This window comes from Strongylocentrotus purpuratus, unplaced genomic scaffold (genome assembly GCF_000002235.5).
Source record: "Strongylocentrotus purpuratus isolate Spur 01 unplaced genomic scaffold, Spur_5.0 spur5_scaffold_14, whole genome shotgun sequence".
NCBI lineage: Eukaryota > Metazoa > Echinodermata > Echinoidea > Camarodonta > Strongylocentrotidae > Strongylocentrotus > Strongylocentrotus purpuratus.
Window position 1 is genome coordinate 9,310,319 of NW_022145599.1, and position 16,790 is coordinate 9,327,108.

Consider the following 16,790-nt stretch of genomic DNA (forward strand, 5'->3'; position numbering starts at 1 on the left):
GCTGACGACTTTTGCCCACACACACCATGAACCTACTACGCACACACCTTCTCGTACACTCACGAATATGGGATGGTTGAAACAACTCAAAGAGGATAACTGTATAAATAGTTTACCAAAAGACTTAAATCTCAATTTATATCACTGTCACTGGTGATAGAGACATTGAGCTACTGTCCACATTATGTTTCTTGTTTCTCATACATAACAAAGCAATCGAAACATATCAAGTGATTTATTTACTGAAAGCGCAGCTGTCGTTTTTTTATTTTATATATGTGTTGTTTTCTTCAATGATTTGCAATAAATCTTACCACTTCGAACTGAAGTTGACAGCACTGTATGGTGATACCAGTGATACATCTTAAAAAATAACATGCAACGTGTATTTTCGAAATCGTTTGAAGAGTTCCCATGAAAAATAGAACAAGAAAAATCTAACATGCAAAGAAACAAACAAACAGACGATTGTTTATTTTGTTTTAACAAACAAACAAACAAATAAGAATAGACATAAACACCAAAAGTCCTAAATCAAGTGAAAAATAAAAATGCACAACTTAATACAAAGATAAAGTTGAGAACTGATCGTGTGATTACATTGTAAAAAAGGAAACTCTCTGGAAGCCAATATAAGGGTTGATTATGTAGCACATACATTATATAAGAACTGATGTAAAAACTGTGAGCTTTTGTAATGATCACAACGAAAAGAAATGTACTTAATCAGATTCAATCTTGCTGAAATAAACATGCAATGGACCTATACACATATGAACACTTAGTCCAAGCCTTTTAGCTATTTCTAGTCAAATGGAGGTTTTGAAGAGTAATCCTTTTCAGGGGATGTTTCTTCCCTTAAACTGACACACAGCCGATGAGAAAGCTCAAAAATCATTGAAGGAAAAAAAATATTTTCAAGAACTTAACGTCATCTTTCAATCATATAACGCGGTGGAATCAAAATATTCGATGATGAGTTTTTTGGTGAAAATTCTTTTTAGATTTTTAATTATCACTTAATCAAGAGTTTATTAATTCTCTCCGACGTAATGGACAGAGAAGGAAAACTAAAATAATAGTAAAACTAGTAATCCATTCGTAACTATGAAGAAGTGTGTGTTGTTATTTTATGAAGTCTATGAGAAGAAATGGCACAAAAAATGTGAGATATTGACTGAAGAAAAAAAAACGGTCGAAACAGAAGCAGAGGGATACATCATCTACATCGTGTACATAGATCCATTCAATAGGCTGACTGGTAAAAAGTATACCAGTATGCTGTAACAAAATATGTCAGAGATAGCAAGCGAGCAAGGAGTAGGGCCGGGATTGGGGTGGGGGCACTGGCGGATTTAGGGGGGCACAACCGCTCTGTGCCCCCTCCCCACCCTTGAAATCAAAGTGGCATGCCTCCATCATACCACACAAGTCCAAAATGTGCAATTTCCTCTATTCTATTTTTGTTCCCTGTCAGAAAATAAGAAAAAATTGGAAAGATATTGTGCCCCCTTCTCCTTTAAAAATCCTGCTAAAGTTTACTGCTCATCATTCATTTGTAATTGTTCATTTTTTGTTTGTTTTGTAGCCCGATTAACCCACTTGTATACGAATCATAGTTATTTCGATGTAAATATGATGGTGTAACCCCCTTCAAGATGCAATCTTCGACGATGAGCCTATACCACGTACTTAATTAGTACTTAGAAGAACACGTGTAACCCAGATACACTGGAGGAATGGTACTATACCAACCCCCCTTGGACTGTTAAGTAAAGGCTTGTTGAAGAAAGTATTTAGAAAGATTTTGTATGTAATGCTATTCCGACAATATTGAGATTGCAAGATAGATATTTTCTGCCATCACCGTTTTCCTGGAAAATATCAAGGGATGCAATGAAAAAATACCTGCACATCGCAGTGAAAAACAAGTACATACGCATATAAAACGAAAAATTCGCCTATATCATCTGTACAATCGTTTTGGACCGGTCTAGTCAAATAAGCCTATTGAAACAGAAGCTTTGATTTAAATGCCTAATACCGACGTGTAATCTTTCTAGTCCTAACGTCAAAGACCACCTTGAATACCTTTCAGAAATTGTATTTGTGTTGAAATTGTCACACGAAGATAGTTGTTCTGACTGCTTGCACACGCGCTATACCATCTCCCAAAGTCATTCGAACACTACACTGCAAATTCGTTGAGTAACGTTGTGGAACGACTTTACACACCGTTGGGTGATTCACTCCTACAGGGGTTGTGATTATACAACAAATTCCAGCCATTTCGTTGTGTAAAGTTGTGTAATTTTTTTACACAACTTAATACAACCCCTGTGAAAGGAGTGAATCACCCAATATTTTGTAAAGTCATATATTTGTAGTTTGAAAAACTTTTAATGTTTTCTATGTAACTGTGTTTTTCTCCCTCATCGCGAGAATGCAAGATTACCTTCAGTTCATAAGCCTATTGAGGGATACCAGTCGGCAATAGGACTCTAGATTTTCGATCCAAATGATGAATGTTTATAACGAGAGATAATTAACGTAAAGAAAAAAAGAACTTTCATCTGTCATACACAAGAAACAGATAATACAAACAAATATACGAAACTCTATGAGAACAAGGTCGGTTTCCCCTCCCTAATTATTGAAGGACTTGCTTTGTTAATATATAAAGTGTAAAGAAAGCAGCAATTCGAGATCTTGTCTCGGTCGACAATTTTGTTGCAAATAACTCCTTTGCAACTGCAGTCATTGCACTTTTGTCCGGTGTATAATGAGAGTATATTGAAAAGATTCGAATCTTTCCAGTATGTGGATTTTCTAAGGTATCAGATGCATCAACAAGCTGATTTATATCAAGGATTTATTTTATAATGTGATCTTATTTCATGGATGATAGAGTTGTACATTTGGAGGGGGAAGGGAGGGGGGGGGGGGGGGGGTGCATGAGATCAACGCAAATCGAAGAGGGGAAAAGGGTCTCAGACTTTCAGCATTTTCTTTATATAGACAAAATTTATCATTTGAAAGCAATTGAAATCCATTAAAAAAATAAACGTAGAATGCAAAAATATGATGATGATGATGATGATGGAAAAGATGATGATGATGATGATGATAAAGGTACTAATAGTAAAAGAAAATATATTGACCATTATTCATAGAGCTCCTTTCCAATTTCTTCTGCTCAAAGTGTTTAACTTCCTTGCATATATAATATTCAACGCAAATCGAAGAGGGGAAAAGGGTCTCAGACTTCCAGCATTTTCTTTATATAGACAAAATTTATCATTTGAAAGCAATTGAAATCCATTAAAAAAATAAACGTAGAATGCAAAAATATGATGATGATGATGATGATGGAAAAGATGATGATGATGATGATGATAAAGGTACTAATAGTAAAAGAAAATATATTGACCATTATTCATAGAGCTCCTTTCCAATTTCTTCTGCTCAAAGTGTTTAACTTCCTTGCATATATAATATTCAACGCAAATCGAAGAGGGGAAAAGGGTCTCAGACTTCCAGCATTTTCTTTATATAGACAAAATTTATCATTTGAAAGCAATTGAAATCCATTAAAAAAAAATAAACGTAGAATGCAAAAATATGATGATGATGATGATGATGATGATGATAAAGGTACTAATAGTAAAAGAAAATATATTGACCGTTATTCATATAGCTCCTTTCCAATTTCTTCTGCTCAAAGTGTTTAACTTCCTTGCATATATAATATTTCGTTATACATCGACAAGAAAAGGAGGTACAATATTCGAGATGAAAATCGTTCTTGTTATGGTGAAATCTCTAAACAAGCACAAACTCCTAGACTAGTTGGTACATCGTGAGTTAAAATGAGATGTAAAGAAGTATAGAAGCACACGAAAGGAGTGCATTTTGTAGCTTCGAAGAAAAAGGAAGGGAATTCTTTGTTCAGTCGAGATTTAAAATGTGATACTGAGAACTGTTCAAGCACATGCAAGGAAGTATTTTTGAAGCTTCAACAAATAAAAAGGGGGACATTTTCTGGTCGAGAGGCGCATTCTCAACCTTTGTCTGCACAAGATCACCCAAACAAGAATAAAAACAAAACTTTGAGAGGACGGAGGGGGAGAAAGAGTACGTAAGTGAGGCATGACTTACTTTGCCTTCATATTTTGACATGGTTAACCTATCGTTCCGTACTTCCGTAAGTCTTAAGTCTGCACCACGTTTCTGCCTCTTTAGGTAAAATAAAGTGAGAAAAAAAAGAAGCAATAAACAGTTAAAAAAATAAAAGTGATAGGTTTACACTAGACAAAATCAATATACCCATACCTCCAATATAATGAATGTTCATTATTCCTTATAAATTAATATTACGCCCGCTTGTTGTTACGACATGTAAAATTGAAGAATTTTCCCATTTCCAAATTCCAATACTAAATTGTATTGGTTTTGTTAACGACAATACGAGTCTTTCTGTCATTTAAGACAAATTGATAAAAGAATTCAAACAATTTCTCAACCACGTCAAAATTTTGATGAAATAAATAATGAGAGTAATGAAAAAATATTTTCTGTATATACCTACTTTTAAGAGAGTAACATTTGTATCAATGCTCTTCATGAGTGCCCTGTTTTCATTATCCCACCCTTACATTTATTACATTCGGGTCGAGAAGTAGGCCAGACACCATGTTCAGAAATCTAAGCACCGAGCTAGGATCTCTAATCCAAGAACTCTCGCATGAGAGTCAAGAGATTTTTACCAATGTACCACAGTACTTCAACTGTCCAATATATCTTAAATCCGTTTTCTATTCTCTCTTTTTAACCTAAATTATGTAAGGCGTCGTACCGCTACCAGTCCTCCAGGCAAGATACTAGCTGGCTATAGTCCTTCACCTTTAGTTTTGTTTTGTACCTCAAAGAAGCGCATCTGATTCACTTTCATGTCGGCACCACCTTGTGTTTGTACCGATGAAAAGACTCCTTTAAAACATCTCGTTATACGGTCCCGGTATTTTGTATACTCTCGGTAATACTCTCGTTTCGAGACTGAAAAGCGCGATTCGGAAAAATAGGGGATTATTATGATTTTGTGAGAAGAGTGGAGAAAGGAGGTTCTTCCCAAACACAGAGCTAATTAAAAACCGAAGGAAACGTAAAGTGCGCCTTTGATTTGGACGAGGAAGGGGGCATTTTAGGGTTGCGTTGTTGTGGTGTTATCGCTGATGGGGATAAGAATAACCTGAGATGGCTAATAACATGAAGGGTAAATAGAGAAGAAGAAGAAGTTCTGACATCCACATAATGTGATTTGATTGGTAAATTTGTTTCGAGAGGGAAGGAGGCGGGGGAGGGGGGGGGGGGGGGGGCTAAACCTGGGCAGAAGAACCGAATGTATATAATGTCTCACTGACAGTTTCTTTGGCGCCTAGAGCGTATGATATATCATTCTTTTTGCTTTTGAAATCTTTTACAATAATTTGTATTAATATCTTGTATAGATGAAATAATGTGAGACATACGCAAACATAGTGTTATATTTATTTAAAGTGATAGATCTACACAAGATGATGTCAATATTATATGTGAGTTGATTTTTGCTCCAGTTTACGAACGTCTATGGAAAAAATACAAAAAAAGGATATATATATATATAAAGAGAGAGAGAGAGAGAGAGAGAGAGAGAGAGAGAGAGAGATACACACACGATGACTCCTATTTTTAATGCATGGCATCGCAGTAAAACAGTTTAGTTACCCTGCAGACGATAAAATCATCATCTTCCTTTCGCACGTGTTATCCGGAGGAATGGGAAAATCGAACAAAACTTGCTTAAGGGAGACAAAAAGTAGCCTACTATTGATAAGTAGAAGACACCTAAAGAAATAAGGGGGATAAAAGCAGCAATTCGAAAACAAACATTGCGGTGTGAAGTGGTACTTGAAGCTTCTTTTCATCATCAACCCTCTTTTTCCTCCTACTTAAAATACAATTCAATTTACTTTTGTCGCTGATAAGATTGAAGACGTCTAAAGGAGCCAGGCTTTGTTGAGATGTAGGAGTTGGAATTAAAAATGAAGATACGACAAGGGCTCGTCTGGGCATATCAGTTGATAACATACAATGCAGGTATATTTATGTATATACTAGGTCTAAAAATAACGACATTTCACATTTTGGAATATTATTAACTTAATCAAATTAGTATCAAGTAGACCTCGTTGATCATTTAAGTCGAATATTGTAGAATTAATTATTACAGAGTAGTTAAGGCACTTCTAAAAACACCTCTTCCCCTGAAAAGAAAAAGTAAAATAATGCCTTGGATTCCTCGTTAGGCAGTTAGATTTTCACTCTTTGACAATTTAGGCCATGGATTTTGTGTATCGGTAAATGATTCACAACAACATATTAACATTATATTTGAATCCTCATTAGAATGTCACTTTTGACAATAAAGTCCATCTGCGTGTATCAGTAATCGACAACTGTATTTCAAATTAAACATCACATAGTATCAAAATAAATTATGATGGTTCATATAATAACATTTTAATTACGTGAAATGTACACATGTCTGACACACATAAAAACAACAACGAGTAAAGGACTAGTTGTCGATTGCTGGTAGTAAGATATTACAAAAGCTTACAAGAGACAACCAGAGATATACAATGCTCATCAAAAAAGAAAGAAATATACAAAAAGACACCTGGGCAAATGAAAGAAAAAAGATAAAAACGCAACCTCTCATTCCTACTGACCCCCTATGATATTCAAAATGCTTGCCCAGTTGGCAGCATGGATGACTTATTTGTTTTCCTTTGTGCAATGTAAAAGAAAATTACAAAAGTGACTGAGAGTAGGCTTTGTAACGCCTCAGCGACACCTGAAAGTATTTTGTTTACCTAAGAAAGTTCGAGAGATATATATTTCTAGACTTTAATACAAGAATTTATCATTACAGACTTATTTATAATTCTAGGCGTATTTTTCATTCTAGACTTACGAGGCTTAATTATCACCATAGACTTTATAGTTATCATTCTAGGCTTATTTTTCATTCTTGACTTACGAGGCTCATTTATCATTATGCGTTGTGCTATAAAACTGCCATTATTTGGCTGAATAAAGTATTGCGGGCAGTGCATTATGGTATGGCTGTGCTCTGAATTGATGATACGTACACACATATTCTCTGGTCTGGATTGATCAAGATATTGAAATCTAATTAAAGATTCAAATAATCATTTCAAATGTTAAAAGTAAAGAAACGACACTAAAGTTACTCTAAATGAAAATTTACAATAATGTAGAGTTCATGTACAACGAGCATGTTAAGCAAATTAAGCTGGATATCAGTTAGTTTATTTAATTATTATCAATCAAAGTAATGACGAGATGAGAAGATGAAAGAGAGTAGGAGTGACAGAGAGGGAGAGAAATGTGATGTATACAGAAGGGAGAGAGGGAGAGACTATGACTTGTATTGTATCTATTCACCTGTTTTTATCACTTTCCAACTAATAATGGATGTAATTATGTTACTGATTCATTTTTTTTGTCTACGATGATTTACAAATATGGGGAGGGGGTGCGAGGTGAAAGGGAGATATAGAAATAGATACAGATAGAGATAGAGAGAGAGAGATAGATAGAGAGAGAGAGAGAGAGAGAGAGAGGGGGTGGGGTGGAGGAGAAAAGGATTGAGAAATAAAGGAGACAGAAATAAAGTAAAAGATAGAGGGAAGAGACAGAGAGAAAGAAAGACAGAAAAAGACAGAAAGAGATAGAGGGAGAAAGAGAAACAGAGAGAAGGAAAGACAGACACACAGAGGGAGGAAGAAACATAATGAGAGAACGAGAGAGAGAGAGAGAGAGAGAGAGAGAGAGATAGGGAGACACAGAGGGGAAGAGAGAGAGAGAGTGAGGCAGACATACATACACACATAGTGACGAAGAGACAGAATTTAGAGAGAAAGAGAGAGAGAGGGGGACATAGAGGGGGAAGAGAGAGATAAAGAAAGCGATATACAGCGTGTCCACACACAAAACAATTTATCCCGAAACTCTATAACGATACGTCGTATAAAGAATCATCGTATAAATTCCAGGATGTCCACACACAAGAAACGTCGTCACTAAAGAATCATCGTATAAAATGCCCCCTGTCCACACACAACATTTTCCGTGATTCTTTATAGAGTTTCGCGATAGTGATAAGAGGTCTGGTCTCATTTCGCTCGAGGTCACGTTAAGCCCCGCCCAGTTAGTTACACTAGTTACACTCCCCCTGTCCACACACAACATTTTCCGTGATTAGGCGTGATTCTTTATCGAGTTTCAGTTCGAAACGATGCCCAAACCTGCGTTTCGTTAGACTAGTTTCGTTATACGACGTATCGTTAGTGAGCGTCCACACCTACAATTTTGGTCGTAAAACTATCGCGAAACGGTATCACTATCGCGAAACGGTATAGCTAATCATGATTAGTCACGGAAAATGTTGTGTGTGGACAGGGGGGTAGAGAGAGAGGTTGGGGGAGGGGAGGAAGAGAGAGAGAGAGAGGGGGGGTAGAGAAGGAGTGAGAGAGAGAGGGAGAGAGAGAGAGAGAGAGTGAGAAAGAGGGAAGAGGTGGGGGGGGGGGGGCGGTGATAGAGACATGAGGGAGCTAGAAGCATATCATCTGAATCCGATGAAGACATAGAGAAAAGGGTAACTGGGGGTCGGGTGGGGGTGAATAAAAAAACTTTATATGCCATCACGAGGAGGATTAAAGCAGGATTTAAAATGGCAGGTTAATGCAGTGATGAAACGGCCTTCACCAAAGAACAAGTTAATTTGAAGACGACATATTAGTGTATGATCACCACCAATAAGGCTATTACTATACGTATAAAGGCAACAATTGACTTGGTATAGGCTTAAACCACCTTCGTTCTGGCACTAAACAGCTACCAAAATTGTTAAAGGCACATGGTATGAATTTTTATCATCCTTTTAATCCTGCATTTACGATGCATGCTGTGTTTGAAGAAAAAAACTAGATGGAATTCGACTGCGCGCAGTCGAAAATGATGCCTCCGTCATAGAGCAATTTTACAAACCAAAACAGAAGAAATTTTTCGGATTCAAGTTCAATTGTACTCCATTGACAGGTTCTCAGAATATCGTGATTACAAGCAATTTCTCATATGACCCTTTGATCTTTGACCTCATGACCCTAAAATCTACTCAGTTCATTGGCTCTGCAAGATGTCCTGAGTTAAATAGTCATCCATCTGTCAGTTCTAATGAGAATGCGTTCACAAGCTATTTTTGCATACATAATGAGCCCATGATTTTTGACCTTTGACCTTATGAACCAAGAATCTACTCAGTTCATTGGCTCTGCAAGTAACATACATGACCTAATTTTGGCAGGAATCCATCAATCGGTTCTTGAGATAACGCGATCACAAGCTGTTTATGCATACATAATGAGCCCTGTGACCTTTGACCTTTAACCTCATGACCCCAAAATCTAATCAGTTCATTGGCTCTGCAAGATACATACATGACCAACGTTTGGCAGGAATCCATCAATCGGTTCTTCAGATAACGCGATCACGAGCTGTTTTTGCATACCTAATGAGCCCTGTGACCTTTGACCTTTGACCTCGTGACCCCAAAATCTAATCAGTTCATCGGCTCTGCAAGATACATACATGACCAAAGTTTGGCAGGAATCCATCGATCGGTTCTTCAGATAACGCGATCACAAGAACGGGACGTACGTACGTACAGACGTACAGACGTACATACGTACGTACAGACGTACAGACGTACGTACGGACGGACGGACAACCCGAAAACATAATGCCTCCGGCTACTTCGTAACGGAGGCATAAAAAAGAAGTGAACGACACGTACACTGGCAAGTTTCGAAGATAGTGATTATCATGTAGTGCATAAAATGAGAAATTCCTTTACTCACCTGCTTTCTGTAAGCTTGATCAGGCGCGTACGCAGGATTTTTTCAAGGGGGGGGGGGGGGGTTAACATTTTTAAATCGGGCCGAAAATTTCGCAACGACTCAGTCAGCCGCTGAAAAAGTGGGGAGTAGGGGACACTTTTTTTGGGGGGGGGGGGGGGGTCTCGAAATTTGAAAATTTACACTTTCCTCCGTTAAAAAAAAAAAAAAAAAAAAATACCAAAGGGGGGGGGGGGGGTTCAACCCCAAAACCCCCCTGCGTACGCGCCTGAGCTTGATTGAGGGTACAAATTCAATAGAATACAAATTGTTACAATTAGCTTTAACTGAAATTTTATTTTGCGAATCAAGATTTTCACTTTTGTTAAATCTTGACTTCGAAAGAAAATTAGTCTGATAGCAACAAATAAAAATAAACATCATTATGCAATGAAAATAAAAATGCAGCACAAATCTTATAAAGCGCATCTTCCAACGCAGAGGTCTAGGATTCGAATCCTATTGGTCTCGATTTCTTGTCGTCTCGATCGTTGTTGTTCTCGACCGGAGACTTCCTTGTAAATTAAAGTAATCAAACGTGTTACATTTTAGTCCCGGAACCCCTAATCGTGGTCCCTTGCATCATACTTAATTAATCTACACGAACGGTCATGAAAACCTAGGCCCAAAACAAATCAACATGATCAAGGAAAACTTAGCTGAATAATGCTGGCTGGCTATTTTTATGGGGGGGGGGGGTCTTAAAGTAGGCAATAACTATTAAAATAGGGGCACGGTAGGTTGACGGCCTCCTCCTCAATCTCCTCTAAATCCGCCACTGTTTGGGATTAGCAAACAAACGTTAAGAGAATTAGACAAACCGACACCGATCCCTCGACTAAGCGCACTCAGAATTATAAAGATGAATGTAAAAGAGCAGGTGTTGATTTATTTAACGAAATACTTACATATATGCAGCGTTGCCATGCTTCTAGCGCTTCTAAAAGTTAACATAACATTTGCTGTCGTACTTATACTCCTTTTCCTTCTGTTTCCTCTTACATCATGTAAGTATGGCGGCATCACGTGATCTTCTTTTCTGCTTCTGGAGTACCGGCCTTAATCTGCAGCTATCCTCTCATTTTTTTGGTGTGTGTACTGGTGCAGGAATTGATTTTCCGGTTGGGCTTTTTAAATTTTGAGCACTATCTTGCAGAGATACTTTGCAAAAAGGTTTGAGCAGCAATATTATCACTTTGAAGCTGGATATGAATATTGACACGTTCTTGGAGTCGATTCATGAATAAAATCGGAAGTCAAAAAGAGTTCGACGTACTCAATACGAGGTCATCCTTCCCGAAAATTTGGTAAGTTAAACATGTGTATACGAATTGGCGTATCGCGATACTTGCGTTCCATAACATCTTCAGTAACAAATATAATATACAGACCTATCCTGGCTCTTTTTCTTCTTCTCCTAATCTCATAAAAGTTTAACAGTATCCATGATTTTCCCTTTAAATAGCTAAAGACTAAATACAATTAATACAGATGAAGAACAAACAAAGATGGAACGAACGAACGAATAGAGAGGGAAATAAGAGTATATTCATAAACATATTCTTTTTAAACTAATATACACTCTTACACAATTTTTAAAGATACCAGCGTGTATCAGTTCCAAAAACCATCTCCATTTTTATTTCTGCCGAGTCATCCTCTGTTCACGTTGTTTTAATGATCTACAAATCACCTGCCCGTGCCGTATCTACCAAAACGTCTTCACCAAACATTTCTTGTTTGTCATCCAGAGAAAATGCTCCTGTTCCTTATACTTTTATTTTAACGACTGGATGACAATAATGCTCTATTGGATATCGGATACAGTCTTATAGTTGTTAACAAGGGAGCAACAAGTGATAATGTCATTGTAGACACTCATTGGTTGTTTGTTAAAGGGCTCTCTTCTCCAGCCGAGAAAGGATAAAATTATTGGCTAGCTTTAGTAGATATCTAAAGAAGGGCAAAGTGCGGTTTCCGTTTTCGCAAGGAGCAAGTGAAAGGAAACCAAATAAATCTACTTCCAATTTTAGTTCCAAAGCTTGAAATATTCTATTTTAACTGGCATGACACATAATCAAGGTGCATACATGCATAAATAGATTTAGCTTATGGGTACATACATCTGTAGATACAATAAATGCCCAGCGTGCAGGAAAATGATAAAGTGCATTTCTACGACAGGTTTACTAATGTTTGATGAAAAATGATCAAAAACTCTACAGAATGTTTCCAAGTTTGTCAAGAAAATACCTAAACTGGGTCAGACATTGCGATATATTACCATGTATTCTATGTCATTAGCGTTTTTTCGACTTTTTAGTGAGCATATTTTTTTTATGGCCCTCGAAAATTTGAAAATTTGCACCCCCCCTTGAGCGCGGGGGGGGGGGGGGGATCTCCCCCAAAAGGTAAAATTAACGTGTTTTTACACGTTTCTTCCCAGGGGAGGGGGGGGGGGGGGGCGGGCCCCGGGCCTCCCCTGGATTCGCCACTGTCATGTATAGAAAAAGCAAAATTCCTTGATTGGAAAACGAAATGACATAGGATCAATATTCAGTTCAGATCATTGTAACTCGGCTTTTAAAACCTCACTAAATTCATTATATTAATTGTCTATTCCGGACTGGATTAGGGGATGCATGAGGATGTAAGGGAGTGGGGGAGGGGGCAGGGAGGAGGTTTCCGCAAAAATATCGGAATAGCCCTATGACATGTATAGAGCTAATAAGTTTACGATGACCCCCCTATCCTTAAGATGGATACACGCCTCTAATATATCGCTGAAAATACTTGCTGATAGCCGAAGAATCTTTAGAAAGTACACATTAGATGGGGTTATAAAATCCTGTTTTTAATCATATCAATAATTCATTCCATTTCGAAGTTAAAACACAAATAACCTTACAAATGGGAAAATTCAAGATAGCAATCTACCAAAGAAACAAAAACTTATGTTGGGGTTCGCGATGATGGATAAATCATCCTGTTCCCACCACCGTCATTAAAAGAAAGCTACCTCATTAACCACTGACGTTTGGGGAAGTTCCAGCGTAGCACCCCCCCCCCTTCTCGCCCCCCCCGTTCCAATGGAAGGCTCACAAGAAGAAGAAAAAAATCATTACAACACGCAGTGGGATCTTTGGGCAGCTCAGAGACATTCGCCCTTCATCAAATGAGGAAGATGGGAGACCCCCAACCCCTTTTTTCTATGTCTGGATACGTCATTCCTCGTGAAAATAACCAAAACAAGCACAACATCGTCCTCACCAATTTTCATCAACGCTTATTCTCACCATCACCCATACAAATCTTTTGAGAAGAACACGAAACACAGACACTTAAAGCACGAAGAATCAATATCCATTTTCTTCGGGAGGCGGTGGGTAATCGATTGTGGCAACGATCAATATCAAAAAGAATGTTTTATTTCTTTCAAGAGGTGTTGTCGATTGACATAAACAGATAAAGGAAGGCAGAAGTACGGACGAGATCAGAGAGATTTGAAAAGAAGCAGGGGGCGCATTTATGATCCTGCGCGAGTTTAATACAATGCCTGTCTTGAATGATCACGAAAAACATCGAGTGAAATTAAAACATGTTCAGTTGGCTGGATAGCCAGTTAATGATTAGCACATAATACTTTTGAGATAATCATTTTGAAAGGTGCTGCAAAAGAGTACAAGTCAAATTTAATTTTCTTGCAAAATTGCACATGCACGGGTAATCATTCCAACTGCGTTATTAATCACGCCAATAAAGGCCCTGAAGACGTGCGCCATTGTAGTCTTGAGACGCAACGTCTGCGCTTTTTGTGTGTGAGCAGACCACCTCCTTGATCCATCTAGCTGTACATCACATGGTCTCCACGAATAAAAAGAGAATTCATGAGATGAAGTCGTGGCAGGTAAAGTGAAGCAGGACACAATCAGTAATGTGACTACGGGAGTTTACCCCTCCCCTCCGACAAGCAAACAAAAAGAAGAAGGAGGAGAAGAAAAAATGAAGAAGAATTAGAAGAAGAAGAAGAAGAAGAAGAAGAAGAAAAGACGAAGAAATCATGATGCTTTAGGCTTACCTATTTTTTTCCCTTTCTTTAAATATTGCTTTCTCGTCTATTTTAAAACAAAATCTCAGTGTATACTGCTTACAAAAGATATCATTGTCTTATTTACTTCTATGGGTAATACCGTAATTGTAAAAATACCTCCAAATCATACATACATATCTTTTGTTACACACTAACAAATTCCATAGAATAATCGTAAACGGTTACCATAGCTTACCGTTCGTCTGAACACGAGAGGGAGTCTCGAGACTGCGCAGTATCACACGTACTTTTAATCACTAAGGTGTGTGGCCGAGGACACACTATATTGCATATAGCTTATGGTGTGGAATGGTGCGGAATGGTGTGGAACTTATGCCAATCTCAATTTTGGTCTTTATTCTAAACCAGAAGATTGATATCGCAAGATGTTGAAGGAATATTATCAATAGTGTATAAACTGCTTTATACTGAGGTAAGGTGATATTTAATTGCATTTACTCTTGTTTATAACCTTCTGCATTAATCTGTAATAAATGATCATTTGGTGTAGTATTTTTTTTCGCTATCGTCCTTTCCTTCATTTTCATCATTTTTGTTTCTTCTAATCTTTTTCTTTCTTTATCGTCTTCTTTTTCTCCTTGTTCCCGCATCCTCCTTAAACTTTTCTCTCTTTCATGCTACCATATTAATTTTCTGTTCCTCCTTAATCTTCTCCATCGTCTTCATCTTTTTCTATATTAATACCTTTTCCATCGTAATGTTTTCTTCTTTCAATTTTAATCCTATTCTGTTGTTTCACCTTTGTTTAAAGTGGCTCACATTAATACAATCATATCTTCCGCTTTTGTATACGCTACTCGAATTCAACGCTACAATATTATATTTCCTATTACGTTTTAAAAGGAAGGTGTGTCGACCAAGATTATACTTTTGCATGAGGATTCTTTCGCAAAAATAGATCACTTTAATACGTACGCAATTTAAGAACGACGATACAGAAAGATATTAAACGAAATCTTGAAAAACTACGGAATGACAAATCACTCCATCGTGAGGCCTTAGCAGACATATATATTGTACAAACCGTGTTGCTTGCACTTATATGCAGGCACGTAGCCAGACTTTGATGTTGTTTTTTTTTTTGGGGGGCACATACATGTAATCGATCGAGGTAAAAAAAAAGGGGTCTAAAAAAGTTCAACTGATCTTGGATTTTTTTAATTTATTTATTTATTTATTTATTATTATTATTATTATTATTATTTTTTTTGGGGGGGGGGGGGCACGTGCCCCCCGTGCCCCCCTGTGGTTACGTGCCTGCTTATATGTACGTTTACTTAGGATGAGGCTAACCACAGTATTCGTTGAATCTTTCGCTTGAATTATGTATATCATTTTCATATTGATGATGTATTTATAGATATTTAACATCAACCGATCATAGACATCGAAGAAAATTTTATTCAAAGCATTAGTTTAGTGCAATCGCAATATTCTGAAATAGTTTGCATTTCAAAATGCGATTTCTTACTAATATATTTCATTTGTTTTTTTCTGAAAGAAGTGAAAATAAGTGCAAAAACCAACTTTTGACCTCCAAATAGGAAAACGAAAATGTATGATTTGTCAGAAAATGTTAGAAATGTAAATTAGTTTAAATTGTAATATTCACTATGCAAACTATCTTCCCCCAAAAATGTTTTTTAAAGCATATTCAAGAGCTGAAGAAAAAAGAAGGAACATTTAAAACTATATGGTATGTGAACGATGAGGGCAACAAACCAGTTGATTGTACAGTTTTCGCAACGAAGGTTGGAATAGTTTCAGCTTCATAGAATAAGGATACAACATAAAAGCGACATTGTTCGCAAAAAGAGATATCGTCAAGAAAGAAAAACGTCGCCCCCCCCCAAAAAAAAGAGAGCAAAACTAAATATGCAAAGACTACGATAAGAAGTGATGTATCCATGAATTTATTAAAGGAGGAGGGATCCCTTCAGAAGGGGAGTGGAAATGCATGTTGCTGCTGCTGTTAATGTTGTTATGATTGGATTGTTTATTTATGGTGCTTGCCATTCTAGTGTGAATATCATGTGGGACAGTGGGAGTCACACGTAAATTCGCAATTTGAATAGCCTATAATATATCCCATATAAATTAATCGCGCTCGGTTTAATACGTAAACATCACTGTTATGTTCGCATTGTTATGTTCGCACTGTTATTGTTGCATAAATAAATAAATAAATAAATATTAAGTGGTAGACCAAAGAGATATTACACATTATTGCTGGTATCTCCTTGGGTAGACAAGGCTATGAGAATTGCCTTAGGTTGACTTTTTACGAACTTCTTCGTGATCGTGTTTCGTACACCCTATATGGTGGGTGCCGTCGACCACTAAATCAAGTTGAACGGTGCAGTTGTCGGCATCATGCCTGACTATAGTGTTTGTAAAGTAGAGGGCTTCTCCTTTCCTCATTTCTCCCCATCTCTTTCGGTCTCCCTCTGACTGCGTCTCCTAATCTTCTTTGCCTCTCCATGCTTTTCAAACGGCATTATTAACTGCAGCCTAGAGCAGAAATATCCAACCGCTGAGATATTTTCAAGAAATTTTAGCTACATTTTGCGTTGTGTTGGACTTCATATTGCTCCGGTTGTCTCATTTTCGCTCGCTGGACATATATATCAGACTGCAATCGGCGGATTAGACGACACTTG

At 37.3% G+C, this 16,790-nt stretch overlaps 1 protein-coding gene across 1 annotated transcript in view; it reads left to right on the forward strand.

The window, feature by feature from the left end:
- The first annotated feature begins 14,414 nt into the window (after positions 1-14,414).
- Positions 14,415-16,790, forward strand: part of LOC591506 (UPF0394 inner membrane protein YeeE) — a 28,496-nt gene continuing 26,120 nt past the window's right edge. The window contains exon 1 of the mRNA XM_030984147.1: positions 14,415-14,542. The gene's annotated coding sequence lies outside the window, so the exon portion shown is untranslated. The remainder of the gene's footprint in view (positions 14,543-16,790) is intronic.